Source organism: Mauremys reevesii, linkage group 6, assembly GCF_016161935.1.
Source record: "Mauremys reevesii isolate NIE-2019 linkage group 6, ASM1616193v1, whole genome shotgun sequence".
NCBI classification, from domain to species: Eukaryota; Metazoa; Chordata; order Testudines; family Geoemydidae; genus Mauremys; species Mauremys reevesii.
In genome coordinates this window covers 30,431,485-30,447,375 of record NC_052628.1, presented here as the reverse complement: position 1 = coordinate 30,447,375, position 15,891 = coordinate 30,431,485, and the positions used below count along the sequence as shown (strand labels likewise).

At 40.7% G+C, this 15,891-nt stretch overlaps 1 long non-coding RNA gene across 2 annotated transcripts; it reads left to right on the top strand.

Annotated features, from left to right (window-relative positions):
- Window positions 1-560: 560 nt before the first annotated feature.
- On the top strand, window positions 561-15,614 carry LOC120408566. 2 transcript variants are annotated; one of them, XR_005600784.1, is made up of 4 exons: window positions 561-696; window positions 1,231-1,334; window positions 12,991-13,088; window positions 15,318-15,614. It is a non-coding gene; the product is annotated as an uncharacterized LOC120408566 (long non-coding RNA). The 2 variants fall into 2 exon arrangements; XR_005600785.1 differs by lacking the exon at window positions 561-696 and adding an exon at window positions 722-800.
- The last annotated feature ends 277 nt before the right edge of the window (window positions 15,615-15,891 follow it).

Sequence of the window (15,891 nt, the reverse complement as noted above, 5' to 3'; positions counted from 1 at the left end):
GGCATATACGTGATGATGCCTGCTTTGAGCTGCCACCCATCTTAGCCTGAGGACTGGTATGAAAAATCCTGGTACTATTCTCCCCATTCCCCACCTGAATGGGGAATGAACATCCCAACAATGCTGTAACCTCCACCTAAGACATGAGAAGGATGAAAATACTTCTAGTGATGCCCCACCAATGGCCAGAGAGACTGAATTGGTATCTACCCACAGACTGGAGGATGGGACCTCTGTTACAGGTTCCCTTTTCACTGCACCACTGCCTGCTGATAGGGTTTGGGGATGGGGTAAGGTAATGAAATGATTTACTGTGGGGACCATTTTGAATTGATTTGATGAGGGTGAGTGTCTTGCATTGATAGTAGGGGTGGGGGATTTGATGAGGTGCATATATGGGTTGAAGTGACTTTTCTGATGGAGAGAGACTGAAGGGGAGAAGTAACAAGAATGTGATGGGAGTGACTTCTAGAAAGGAAGGGAAGCCAACTGGAGTCATGCTCTGCACCTGGGTGATTAAGTAATTGCCTCCAAGCCAGAGGAGGCAGAGCTAGCTAAAGACTCATTAGGCACCTGGTCCTTGTAGGGAGCTGAGGGATGTCAGTTGAGAGAAGAAGATCTAAGAGGGGTTCCTGTTATTGGGAAGGACCTGGAGAAAGTAGCACTTTCCTGCAGAGAGAAATACAAAGGGGGCAGGTGTGGGTAGTTCTAGGGCCTACAAGGAGGAGGGAGGTCCCTGGGGAAGGGAGGGAAAACATGCTAAGAAAAGAAGCAATAGAGGGAGAACTCTGTAGGCACAGGTTAGGCCCTGAAGAGGGTCAGTTAAAGCACTTTAGTGGAGCCTGAGAGGGGCAAAGGGTTATCAGTCCCCCAGAAAAAAGAAAAGTAACAAGGACATGGGGACAAGCCAGAAGTTTGAGAACCAAAGGGAGGTTGTATTAAGTACAGGCTGTGGAGAAGCAGCACAAAGGATAATTGAAATGGGAAGCAGGGAAACAGCAGTGTGTCTGAATAATCAGACCTAGCTGCTTAATACAGGGTCCCTGGGCCAGAACCCCAAGTAGAGGGTGGGTCTGAATCCCCTTACCAGCCCTGAGGAAGGGGTATGGAAGCCCAACATAAGTAATATTGTGCCTGGGGTGGGCTGAGAAATAGACCAAGAGGGGAAAACAATTTATTTTTGTTGGGATGCTTTATGAACTTTCAGTTGGATCTTCTGGATACCCACAGGTCTCAGCCATGGAAGACCTGGTAAGTGGCAGATGGCCACCAGGAGGTACTGGAGCTGAGGATAAGAGCAATGTTATGCCCTGATACATGGGGCTGTTTCAAAGGTGAGTGCCCTAGAAGAAATGAAAAACTTTTTTCAAACTTCAGCTATGCATGAATATCAATTCCCTCCTTATTTAGCTTTTCCTTTAATGTTGTATGTGAAAAATGTGGGATAGTCTCTTATTGCCTTTGTCTTCTTGAGCCCTCTTAGGTACTTCCTACATCTCTAGTGAAAGTTGGTAGGATTAGCATTGCTGGGGGTCTATGGGACCTGATGATGCAGGAACCACTCTATTACTTCTACTGTCTGATCATCCTGCTCAAAGGTCAGACAGGTGTGGCGCTCCTTGATGTGGTAGTAATCATGAGTCTGTGCATCCCTCAATTTAGGCCTTTGTTTGTAACAAACAGTAAACCTGGAATAAAACTGAATTTATGCCAGTGAGCTGGCAGAAAGAAAATCATTTCCAAGTGCAGCTGGGTTGTTTTGCCATGCTTTTATTCTGAACAAATGTTTTAAGGGGACTGTAGGGTAGAAATGCAAACATGGCTAGAGAGTGAGAGTTGCTTTATGGACTGAATCTAGAAACATGCTAATCTTGTTTTTCCACAACCACAGACAGTGATAAGGCTTGGTGTTAAATCAACACTTCCCAAAGAGCACCCATTCAGAGAGGAAACAATCTGTAACAACACTCTTTAGTGCTGTGCCTTATAACTGCAATGGGTTGTTTTTGTGGACAGTAGATATTAGAGTGAAATCACCACCTCATTTAGGATCTGATCCATCTCCAGTTAGTCAGTATTTTCATTGACTTCAACAGGCTTTGGATCAGATCCTTAATATAAACCAGTAAACAGTCCTGAGCAAGCAATGACTTAGTCATAGAATTCAAGGCCAGTAGGGGCCACCAGATAATATAATCCAACACTCTATTTATCAGAGACCACCATCACCCAGCAGACACACATTAAACCCAACAACCAAAATTAGACTCCAAAGTACTACAGCCAACAGGAGAAGGGACTATTATATGCCACAGGCAGAGACTAGGAGGAACCAAAGTGCACCTGTGCCCAAGGCCCCCACAATAGAGGGAAATGACTAAGTGAGATATACCAAGATTATTTGGGTAAGTGACCAGCACCCACATGATGCAGAGGAAGGTGAACCTGAGGCAAATCTGAACTAGTGACCTTGAGGTGAGAGGCTTCATATACGCTTTTCCCACAGTATCTTCACTTTGTTTTCAGTGGTAGCAGATGACAGAACAAGGAGTAATGGTCTCAAGTTGCAGTGGGGGAGGTTTAGGTTGGATATTAGGAAAAACTTTTTCACTGGGATGGTGGTGAAGCACTGGAATGGGTTACACCTAGGAAGGTGGTGGAATCTCCTTCCTTAGAGATTTTTAAGGTCAGGCTTGACAAAGCCCTGGCTGGGATGATTTAGTTGGGTATTGGTCCTGCTTTGAGCAGGGGGTTGGACTAGATGACCTCCTGAGGTCCCTTCCAACCCTGAGATTCTATGATTCTATGAAGAGTAAATCAGGCTTTCCTCAAACCATACCTTTCCTAGAAAGTTTTCACAAAGCCACATAACAGTATTAGTAACATAAATTGCTCACTCTTCAATTTTTTTTGTTCCATTGATGATGTGTGAGGGGCTAGTCCTTGACTGGGGACCAAATTCCCACAGGAACCAAAGATCATTACAAACCTCCCCACATTCTGTTGCAAGTACAAAGCACACTTTTTGATCCTGCCTTCTCTAATGTAAACACAAAGCAACATCTACAGACAAAAAACTGTACGAAAACATTACACTACACACACAGTTCTCCCTCTAGAGAGAATAAAACACATTGCTAAATGCACTATTTGAAGGCACTCAGATGCTACAGTAATAAGTATGGTATCAGAACCTATACAGAAGTGCTCATAAATAGAGCTTTTTGGGAATTTGCCAACAAAACATCTTTGGTCAAAATGCTGATTCATTGAAACTGTTTGTAGGAAATGGTCTGTTCTGATAAATCTTTCCATCTGAAAATATTTTTTGAGTAAAACAAACTTCAAAATGGTCGGTGTCTTGTTTTTCCATTTTCAAATAAAGTTTTGTTTTTCAGTTGAAAGTGACTTTCAAAATTTTAGCTCTTCCACAAAAATCAAATGTTTCAAAATTAGGAAAAAATTTTGATTGACCTGATCTGAAATCTCTTGGGTTTTGTTCCAAATCAGGTGTGTGGGGTGAGCAAGGGGTGGATTTCAAAAATTCCAATTGTTGTGAGACAAGACAACCCTTTCCCATCCAGCTCTACTCCTGAAGCCTTCCAGGATAAGTTTTGTCTTTCTTCACAAACAGAACTATTTTCACATTTGGAAGGGAACCGCCTCATCATAACCCTTCCTTGTACACCATGCTCTGTCTTCTCTCTTCTGGTTGCTTCAGAAGAGCAAGGGGAATGCATTTAATAAAGATCTATCACTGTCCCACTGTACAAAAATGCCTTTCTACTGACATAAAGAGTTTCATATATGGTTTGTAGTAGCAGCATATCTTAGTAAAATAAGAATCCATTACTTCAGTTGTTTAGGTGCTTTATTTATCATCACAGTTTATAGTGTGCCTACCCTACATCTCTATATCTGGGTGAAATTCATGATATGTAACCCTCGAGGTCAGGCTAGGTGACTAAGTAGTCCCTTCTGGCCTTAAAACTCTCATAGATACATGAACAAAACTCTCAAAGCTGCCTAGAATGTCAGCCAAGACCCAAAATCAACAAAGAACTTAAGCAACTGCTTAAAGTTAGGCAGTACTTGAGTCCTGTTGAATTCAATGGTGCATAGCACATGCTTAAGTGATCTTTTGAATAGGGATGAAATAGATTTATGCACGTGCTTAACTGCTTTGTTGAATCCATTAGCAGCTTGACTGACTTGATACAATGTAGCTAGGATTATTTTCACTGAGGAACCAAAGCTGATACATGGAATTATTACTTATACTACACCACAAGTGAATAAGGTGCTGCAAAATGAGACTAACCTTAAGGGAATAAGGTTAATAATATGCCTGAATTAAAGGAAAATTGACTTATGCCATTTGGAAACATTCAGTATATTGAAAAGGTAATTAGTTCAGTGTTTATACCCCACTCATTTCTCGCATGCTAAATTAGTCTGTTAGTGCAAAGGGAGCATGTTGGCCAAATTATACTTCAGTAATTCAGGTACTAAATTAGTGTGATAGGTAACTGTTGACATGAACTTTACAGTGTTTGTCACTGTATAACCAATGTTAACATATATCTAAATACTAGCAAATGTAATCTAAGGTTAGCTGTATTTAAAGCAGTGGAGGTGCCGCAGGGCAGGCATCACGTAGAGGCTATTTTAAAATCAGATGCAGTATGCTCTTTATTCTCCAAGCTAAACTAGTTCTGAGTACACTTTTATTTTCTCACCTTTTTATTTGTATTGTGGTAATACGTAGGAGCCGAGTCAGGGACCGGAACCCCATTTTGCTAGGTGCTGTACAAACGGAACAAAAAGATGTGCCCTTTTGTGTTCATATAACCTTGAATGACTAGAATGCCTGGACATTCAGTGAGAATTTAAAAATATGTAGCAACTCTTTAACTTTGCAGTGTGCATATTCCTAATATATATATATAATACTTCACAGGTATTGGTGGGCAAATTATTCATATAAGCAAAGCCCTCCCCCGGATGCATGAACACAGAGCAACAAGTTACTGTAGCTGTAGGTAGGTGGGCTCATCTGACTGCCCTAAGTTTGCCCTTTTTATTGGTTAAATTTAATCTTTCAAATATACCTTGGAATGCTGCAGAGGATTGTATGTTCCATAACTCTATTTGGGCTCCGCATGAACCCTGTTACTCCTACATAGATTACAAAGTTATGTTCCTGAGATGATAAAATAAGCTCAGACAGATCCAAGAAGGGGTGGAATATCTGTTTTTTTGTAGTTTGGTTTCGTGGTTAAATATGGATTTGGGAAACTAACATTAGACTTCTGGGTTTTGTTTTGTTTTTAAATCTTTGAATTATACTCCTCCTCCTCCTCCTCCATGAAATGCTTCCCAAACTAGTCTATCAGCATTTAGACAGCTGAATTTCTAGTTTTCAGAACTGAAAAATGTTTTCCATGGTAAATGTAAAAAGTACTACTTATACTGTAGCAAATGTGTTTTGTTACATCATCCTCCCCCGGAGTTGGATATTGCTGCCTTCATCTTTCTAAGATCATGCTGTCATCAGTTTCATGTTACCTATGCCTTATCCATTGCTTCATGGGGACTGGCAATTTTGCAGACCCAGCTCTTAACAGAGGTGTGTGAATGGTACATGCCCCAATTGGCTTTTGTGGACAGCAATGCCCAAGCAGGGGTTCACTTTGAGAGGAATGCTAGGTGCAGTGATGTCACTGCCCTCCTCTAGGGAAGAGGAATGTAAAGATTTTTTAACCGAATGGAGGCTGCCTCTGAAACAGGCTAGCTTTTCCCAGCCTGTTCCACCCACATTGTGGAATGTAGTTGGCCAAGTCCAGGTCAGCCAGTGGAGTATGTTTCATGGGCAGCTTGTGTAATATGACTTCCAGTTGTATGGGGTTCATACCCTGGGGTCTGATGACTACGCTTGGGTAGTGAATTTGGTCTGACTGCAACTTAATTTATACAATATTAGAGATGGGGCCCAATCCATGAAGAAAGTCCAATTTAGAGTCCGACACACCAAAAACATGGTATTTATTATGCACTGTGTGTGTTTGTATATATGTAATCAAATGATGCCCTGGTTTACATTCTGTAAGAGCTTCTTTTCCTCATTTCATCAGTTGTTCTAGGAATCCAGAGCAAAGGGTGAAGAATTAAAGGAATACACTTTGTCTCCTATCTAGGGTGGCTGCTGAAAATTCAGCATCTCCATATATTTTTAATATGTTTATGTGGAAAATGACTTTCACTCCAGAATCATTACGCCCGAATAAAAATATATACTAAACTATGAAAAGATAATTAGATCAGACATGTATGTTTTGTCATAATTAATATTCTGTCAATAGGGTAGATAAGAAAGCTCCAAGGGTTAATGCTTTCCTGCTCTGTATCTAACATTGCCAGTGAATTTTTCTAGCTCACTCCATTAATCCAGTCAGCACAATGGATCAGGTTAGAGATGTGTCTCAATAAATCACTCTCAAGTGCTGGGGGTAGGAGTACCTAATTAATCAGCACTGTCATTATGTTTGACTTGTAGCTGCCTTACTGTGTATGGGATGAGGATTCAGTGTGTTTAACCTGCACACACTCTTAAACAGATATCCAGTCATGATGTAAATTTTAACCCTTGTATGGAATCAGCCAGCCAACCTTTCTATAGAAGGCAGATGCAATGTTTCTTACCAATGAACTTGTTTGTTGCTCTTCCACCCCCCGAACCCCCCCGGCCCCGAAGTCAATTTACATCAGCTAGCATTTTATTCAAATAGAAAATACCTGGAGTCAAATTCACCCTTGGCATAAGTCAAATTGCCTGTGGCTGTAGTCTCAAGCTGGTTCCTCTCTCACTTTCCCAACTTTCCCACACAATTCAGTATGCCCATTCACTCAGTGCCCATTATCCCCCACTTCAGAATTTTCATTCCCCACCTTATCCAGGCTTCATCACACCATTGGTTCAGCTCCCTCTGCCAGTTGCATGCTATCCTCCACCTGCATGTTACCATTGCCCTGTCATATCTCCTACAGACCTGAGGCTCAGCACTACCCTGTTGGCTTCCATCTCATTCCATCCCTTCAAATATGGGACTGAAACCCCACAGCCTTTAAGGTAGTAAAGAGTCACAATCCATCACTCTTTGAATATAGTGCATACATTTCTTACCTGAAAACAGACAGCTCTGTCAAGATCATAGTTTTTTGCCAGCAATATGTTTTGTATTTTATGTGAACATTTTGACTTTGATATTTCCTTTAATTCTGTTCTCTCAAGCCTGGCACTGACTTGGTTTGTTTTAAGGGCCCAGTAATGGCCTGCAATGCCACTGAATGCTAAGTGATGTGGGCAGTCTCTGGAGATGCCAATTAAATACGGTTGGGGCAGACATCAGTGGAATACACTGAGCTAATGGAAAAACTCCTGCCAACCCTCTTCTCACTTATACAAACAATGCCCCTTCATGATGCTGGATGTTCTGCATAGGAGAGTAGTTGGCTAAATCTGAATATTGTGTCAAAATATTTGGGGCTGCTAGAGCAACATCATCCATTAGCCCTGACTCTTCAGTCCCTGTTTCCCCTCAGTACACTATTTTAGTCAAGATTCATTAAACAAATTAAAATAAAACTGTTAAAACATAACTATTGAACTTATAGCATGCTTTCTCTAATGCAGATTGATGAAGCAGCTGACCATTAAAGTGACAAGTCTATTTCTGGACAGCAGAGCAAATTCTGCTCTGTTACTCCACTCTAGCATTCAGCTCAGCTCTTTACAGGTAATCCAACCGGTCTTAAAATTATGCCTAGGCTACGAAGTCCTTCTCTCCCCTGGACAGTAGGAGAGGAATGGGTGAACAGAGGACAGTATTGGTCCACGGTACACATTGGGATGTAAAATAAAATGTGGTACTGATTAACAGACAGGCATAACTCTCTTTCCAACTGGTATCTCCTAGACTAAAATATATAGAAAGGATTCTCCCATCCACTGGTTCTGTCAGCATACAGGACCTGCAACCCCCTCACCCCCCACCCCCCACACACAACTGCCCAGGGGAAAATTCCACTTCCACAGCCACTGCTTAGGCTCTCTTAAGCAATCCTACACTGCCCTCCAGGGCAGCCTCACCAGAGGGGAGTGTCAGAGGCGGGGTGGGGGTGCAAGGGAGTATCATGTTGCAGTAATGCCCATAGGCAGCTCTGATGAAAGAAAGCTGCCATAAATAAGAGCAGTGATGAATCTGTACCTGACTTTTCCTCAAGTGTAGGGGCTATTATTGTGCTTGAGCCTCGCATTGGAGGCATAAAGAGGTGGGATGTTCCTGCACCTTCTTTTTCCTCAACCGCTACCCATGTAGTAAGTCAAACAGAATCTGACCCTTAGTTTGCGTCTGCCTGAAGCACAGGCAATATCTTGGCCTATCTTTACTCCACTGTCAGTAGATTGATACTCATTGAATTCAATGGGAGTTGCTTCTGCTTTGGCCAGGGCTGTATCTTGATCCCTTTTCTATGGCATTGTGTAGATAAAAACGAAATATTGCAGTGTTATTCTTTATAAACTATGTCAGGCATGTTTGTTTTCTGAAGGCTTTTGATTGGACTAGATGGCTTAGGAGAGGTTGTGTGTGTGTGTGTATAGATAGATACATTGCGTGATCACATTATTATTTTCCCCACAGGACTTCTGTATCCTTCAGTACATAGATGGGCAGTACTCCGAGACTTGATCAAGAATGTGTAGTATAGGAGGCTGTTGTCTGAGCACTCCTACTATAAATGAGGATGAAGTTGAAAGGTGTGTGTTGAATGAGGCAGGGGATGATGGGAAGAGAATGGCTGTCTCATGGTTAAGGCAGTTGAATGCTGCGCTGGAGAACTGGAGTCTAGCCCTGCCTTTGCCCCTGAGTGACTGTGTGATGCTGGAGAAGTGAATTAAATCAAATTTTTCACATGTGACCACTGTGTGCTCCTCATTTTCAGGGTGCCCAACTTGAGACCTTGGGGGCTGCTTTGTGGAAGTGCTAAGCACTCACAATTGCATCTGAAGTCTATGGGAGTTGTGCTCTGAACAAACAGCCCTATGAAATGGCAAGTAGTATTAAAAGATCAGGCCCTCTGCTTCTCAAACTGGGCACCCAAAATTAGCTGACACTCTTAACATGCATGCCTCTGTCCTGCCATTCCTCCTCTGTAAAATGGACATTTTATACCCCTCTCACCTCATAGGCATTGTGACGTTAAGTTCATTATTGTTTGTGAGGCACTCAGGGTGCCTCAAAAATCTCAGTGATGAGCACCATAGAAATTTCCAGGAGGAAATTAATAATTCTGAATTCAGAGCAGGGTTTGAATACTATGTGGTAAGGCATAGGGCCACACATTGAATGATGAGGATAATATATTGAATTGCTGTTCATTCAGTGAATGCCATCCATCCTGTGCACTGAAGGAGGAAAAAGTCCTGTGGAAAAATTAGTATCTGATCATGTAATTAAAGACTATATCATAGTGCATATTAACAAGGCAGCCAAATTAAGGTTGTATAGGCAACCTTAATTCTGGCCCTTCCTAACTTTTGAGTACTTGACTTTGCAATCAGACAGGTTTCAATATGTATATAGAAAATTACATATTGGTGAGCACAGATTTAATGCATTTATTTGCTGCGGTGATTCCACACACATGTTGGCAATAGCAGCTTCTATTCTGCAGCAGTGAATGCATCAGCAACACCCACATCACACATTAGAGGCCAAACTCCAGACACAGAATCCATATCCATCATCTGTTACCTGCACGGAGACAGCAGGGGCCTCAGCACTAAGTAGTGCCACAGATTGCACAAGCAAAGGGACAAACCCCAAGAGAAGCAGCAGGAGGAGTGCTTCTGGGGAAGGCCTCAGACTTGAAATAGTGGCTTAGTCTAGTGACACTGATATTTATGACAATTAGTAGAGAGAGTTTAGAATGGAGCCGAGGAGAAGATTCATCTGTTATACTATCCATCATCTGCATGTTGCCCTAGGCAATGGGAGCATGCTGTTTTCACTGGAACTGCTGTTTGTGATTGAGGTAGTTTTAGCTTTGCTGTGTGCTAAAGTGAAAGCTCAAGCAACCTTTTGCAATCAGAACTAGGCAAAAACAATTTTTTTTGTTTTTTGTGGCTGTTCCAGGGTGGAACTAAATGTTTTTAACTTGCGCAAAAACATTTAGTGTGGAACACTTCAGAAAAAAATCAGCGACCAGCGGAATAGTTGCAAAAATGTGATAAGTGGGATAAACAGAACAGGAGTGGGGAAAGAGTTGTTCGTTTCTTTACATTTTCCTAAGGATAGAAATTTTCCAATAAGTAAACACAAAGCTTCCAGTTTGCCCATCTAACAGGTGTCAACCCCATAAAACTAAATTTGTTTTCAGTGGCTCACTGTTTAATTAAATGAATGAACAATTACATAAAATGTGGCTTCTGATTAATAACAGAACATGGTAGTATTTTGTATTGTAGCCTGTATAATCCCCCATTCATTTATTCTTTAGCTTTTATAATATCTATCACCACATTCTCATTCTAATGCCTACATACTTCCTTCTTGAAAACATCTATAGTGTGTTAAGAGACAAGGTGGGAGAGGTAGTATCTTTTTAGGTTTACCAAAAGGAGTAAACTGTCTCTCTCATATCCTGGGACTGACATGGCTACATCTATGCTGCATATAGTGTGTGGATATTAATGTATGTGCTTCTTATCCTGCTCATTCCCAACCAGGATTCTGCCTTTATTGCTCAGCATCAGAATTATCCTTCCAGCAGAGATCCATGATATTCAGTGCTTCTCTCTGGCGGTGGAATGGCTATTTGGAGGCAGGGGGCTAGAGGCAACGCCAACTCAATGTGATGCTGTCATCAGGCCATGGAACTTACTACTAGCAGGGAAGCATAAATTTCTTTAGGCCTAAACTGTGCAAACTTACAGCTCACCTCTCTGTAATTTTTGTCCACCACTCCAGAGGCTTCTCTGCCAGTGTCTGATCCTTTCCCTCAACTTCCTGCCTTCACCATGGACTCATTCTCCCTGCAGTGGGGGCTCAATCCTGCAAATCTTTCTGCTACAGCCACTTTTCATTGACCACAACAGGACTACTGCTGTGAATAAAGGTTTGCAGAACTGGACCCTGTTAGGCAAGGCTGATCCAGCCTCCTACACATTGCCTCACAGCCCACTCAGAATGGAGACCCTCATTTCCTGAACAAATTCCTGGCCATTCCTTCCTCCTGACATCACTTGCTCAGACACCTTACATTCTTAAATTGGTCTTAGGCCCCCTATCCCTCAGGCTTACCACACTGTTGGCGGTTGTTCATTTCCAGCTGTCTTTCCTCTCTCATTTACCAACAAAAGTAAGCAGATCTTTGCACTTATAAGAGAGCACTCAGGCTCTGATCACAAATTGCACTCTTGTGGAACTTCCATGGGAGACAGGGGCATATGGAGTTCTATTCCTCTGTCACTGGTCTGCGTGTGTCTCCTGGACCAGAGGGGAATTTGGCCCATAATTTATAACAAAGTTTATTCTTAATTTTTACAGTCAGTGGGTTGCAATCAGTTGTATAGCTCTCTTGCACTGTGCATGTTTTTTCTGGTTCATTAACTAACTGAGCTGCAGACGTTATCTGCCATCAACTCTTAATGTTCAATGTCTGGTATCAATGGAGAATTCACTTACTAATTCACTTAAATTAAATAACACTTGAATTGGAAGTTTACCAAAATTAGTAAACTGAAAGTGTTTTCTCTCTAGAAGCAATTGCCTACATCAACTTTTAACTTGAACATAACAGAAGCGTCTGATGACCCAACTTTTGCTGAGGGACCATTCTGATTTCCAGTGACAGAGCAGCAACCAGAGGAGCAAATAGAACTTATTTTCTGTTTCTCAGAATTATTAAGGCAGAAATAGACACATGGCCAGATTATGCTCTGTTACAATATGAAAGAACTCCACTGGAATTATTCCAGATTACAATGAGCATGATTTGGCCCCCACGTCTATCCTAAAATGAAAATAAGTGTCTTCCTTCAGCATGAGCCCAGTCACATGGGAGAAGGGGAAGAACTTCTGTTCTACTTAAACTGTAGCTGAAGCTATAGTTCTACTGTATCTTGTCAAGCACAATAGTGCATGAATGGAAAAATTACCTATTTGGGGCTATTGTTTCCATGGAGAAACTGACTATAGTACTGAAAATAGCCAACACAACTGAAACTGAAAAAGGCCTACACTATGGGCAGAATATTGGCTAAAAAGAATGCCTCAGTGTTATCATTTCAAGAACTGCTCTGCATTTTAAATTTATTTTGGCAAAAATTACTATTAATTCTTACTGAAAGATTCCTACTGTGTTTTCTGTTTGTATGTGTGGTCTGGTTTAATGCGTTTTCATTCATTCGTCACACTGTGATCTTACTTGTAAATATTACGTGAAGAAATCCTTAAGAGCGATTTCTAAATTGGCTTGTCACCCTGCTATTTTCTAGTCATTGGTTGAATGAACCAAACCCATTTCATAGGAATCTGTGGAACTTTTCTACAATATCCTTTAAAAAAATGTTTCCTCGTTACATTGAGCTGTACAAGAAACAGCCTTTCCTAACATTGGCCTCTACCTTAAAGATAGGGTCTCCAGAATGGCATGACTTCCATGATGAAAAAAAAAGTAGTAAAGATGACTCAAGTAGGCTTTTATGTCATTGCCCATTCTGGATATTTTAGAACATTAGCAACAAACTACACAGGGCTAAGTTGAGCTGCCTTTGCTCAATATCCTGTGTAATGGGTGATTTTTGTTGTGCCACCACAGGAAATGAAATGCCCTGCAAAGTAATTGTTATGCAGTCACAATTCTTTCACTGCCCTGCCCCCTTGATCCTGGGAGAAGTAATTTATTGTACCCCTTATATGGGTGCAGGTTACTTTTGCACATACTGCTAGCTCAGCATCAGTGACTACTACTGAGAAGATGGAACCAAGACTTGCCTACTCCCTGTGCCCCACCCGCTTACTCAGGTAAAGAGAATTATTCACATGTGCAGATTCTGCTCTGTCCCTGTGTTCTAGCTATGATGTGAAGAGCCCTAATGTAGCAACACAGAATGGAGGGAGGGTCTTATTCATTGGGGTCATCTTAGGCTGGGACACAATTTATTGTATTATGAAATGTTTCAACTCACTAGTACAACAAGAATCCACAGTAAAATGGATAACAATGTCAATTGTTTTAACTTGTAATACTCATAATACCATCTGAGATTTAAACCTTTCTCACATGAAACAAAGAGAGGTTAACTGAACATTTTAACATTGAGATTTAATTCAATATGAATATTATCTCCACTTGGGACCCTCCCTATCCCCCTTGAAATCAATGGGAATTGCACCATTTGCTTCAATGGCAGCAGAAGCAAGCCTTGATTTGCCCACTTCTGGTCATTAGTACAGCCGTAATCACAGAAGTGTAACAACATAAGCAGATATGATTGCATGCAAGTATTTCTGAAATGGAGAGTTGATTTCTCCTATTTCTATCAACCACCAAAAATCTGGCTGTTGGCTCCAAAATACCAGCTGACATATTACAGTACTGGCTACACATGCCAAACACACTAACATTCTACCATATGGATTGATAAAAAGAAAATTCTATTTTTTCTCTAAAATTTCGGTTTAGTGGTAAGAAATAAAGGGAATGGCTCTTTATCCAACTTACTTTTTCTTTGTCCCTTTCACAGCTGTTAAACATATAAACAAAGACTTCAGCATATAAATAAAGACTAAGAATACTAGAAAGAAAAATTAAAATGCCCTCAGTACTAAATCTGTTTAGATTTCCTATTCACTTTTAGTCACACTATATACTAAAAGCTAATCCATATTGAATTAATCAGGAAATCTAAGGAGGTTGACAATGCTGGTCTCCTGAATTATCAAACATAAATATCTACATGTATAAAAATGTGAAATTTTAATTTGCTATTAATTTTTATGGAAGGGGAGCATCAAACCCAACAGTGACTTATTGAATAACAGCTTGCACAAAACTGCTTGATATTCAAGCAGCTAATTTTGAGTGGACACAGTTAATTCCAGTTCTGGGGCTTTGATCTCCTCCTTCACCAAATATTTACTAGACTAGTATACGAGAAGAATTGTGACAGAAAGTATTCTTAAAGCTGGAGGAGACATTTGGTCTGAACAGTAGTTTACTTATAATTTACAGACTTGCAGTACTTAATATATAATGCAATAATCTACACTGTGCCATTTGTCATTTGGACTAGGCCACAGATTATAGCTTAGGGCAGTGCATCTGTGCACAGATCTGGCAGGGAATGGTCTAAAATCTTGAACAGCTGAGCATGATGTCTCAGTGTAGTTGGAAAATTCAACCTCTGCTCCAGAGGTCACTGCATGCTTCAGTCATGACAGCCCAAATTGTTAAGCATGTGACTAATATGCATATAGAACACAGACTGCCTGATGTCTGCTGCAAGCTTGATGGCTGGTTAGTGGCCAGTCTTAATTTTATGTGACAATCCTATGTAGAAAGTGCTGTGTGGGTGACTAAATGGAGCATATTGATGTCCCACTGGGTGTAGCCCCTGTTGTTTTGACAAATTCTCCTTAGCATTTATCAATCAGGCCTACAATGGGAAGTGTGCTGAATATCTAATTCAGACATGCAAGGCAGGACTAATAGAGCAAGATAGCATGTTATTCAATTTGTACTTGTTAGCGATGTCCTACTGTCACCGGGCAATTTACCTTCACACTTCACAAATGAAAAGAGAGATTTGCTGGCCTTCAAACACTTACATGAGTTACAAGCAAAATTTTAATTAGCATGTCATTACAGCAAAAATTTATTGCTTCTTTATAGTTGTGCTAGCATACAGATTGCACTTTTCCTTTTTTAGAAGGTGTGTCCTTTGATATTTATGGGCCAGGTACTTAAAACAAAAAAGCCAGCTGACAAACCTGCATAATATGATGCACATCCATATTTTTCATTTTACAAAGATTTAAAACATTTATACATCTGTAATCTGAAACAGGGCTTTGAACCTTTTTCTCCCTTGTTTTAATGGATTCAGAAAACGGCATTCTTTTAATGTCTATTTTAATCAACTTTTAAACAATAATATTTTTAAAGTGCAATTTTTTAACTGTTGCCAACATAAAGTAAGTGTGTGGGCTCTGGAGTGCAATAAAGCAAAAGTGAATTTTTATTCCCATTAGGCAAATAGTTGTGGATTTCTGTAGCAGATCCTAGGCTGCAAACTGACTGACTCCTGGTCTGCTATTTAACCCAATTAATTGAACAAAATGGATCCCTATGAACACAAAAGTCAAGTGTCCAAAAGCAGGCACAACCAAAGGATGACAATGAAAAAACACTGGACTCACCTTGAAAACTAAGGGCTTGTTCCTATGGAAAGCTGAATCAACAGAGAGACTCCAATGAGAGTTAAATTAGGCCTCGAGAATTTTGTTGAGATTTCAGAGAAGCCTCCATTGCAACAGAAGTCAATAGGAGTTGAGCATATTTAGCAAGTTGCAGGGGCTGCTCCGACCTTCACAGAATTAAGTCCTGCACACTTTGGGTGTTTATTCCCCTTTGTTTATTTGAGATGTCTAGTAGCACATTCTTTAATCAACTAATGAATAAAGCATTTTTTTAAAAAGAGAATATGGAGCAACTTGAATGTTTCAGAGTGATTTCTGCTTGTGATGAAGCCCATTCTAAAATTTGCACATAGGCAAAATTCCCTTAATTTCCCCCAAAGTTTTTTCTTGTATTTTCAAGGGGAGT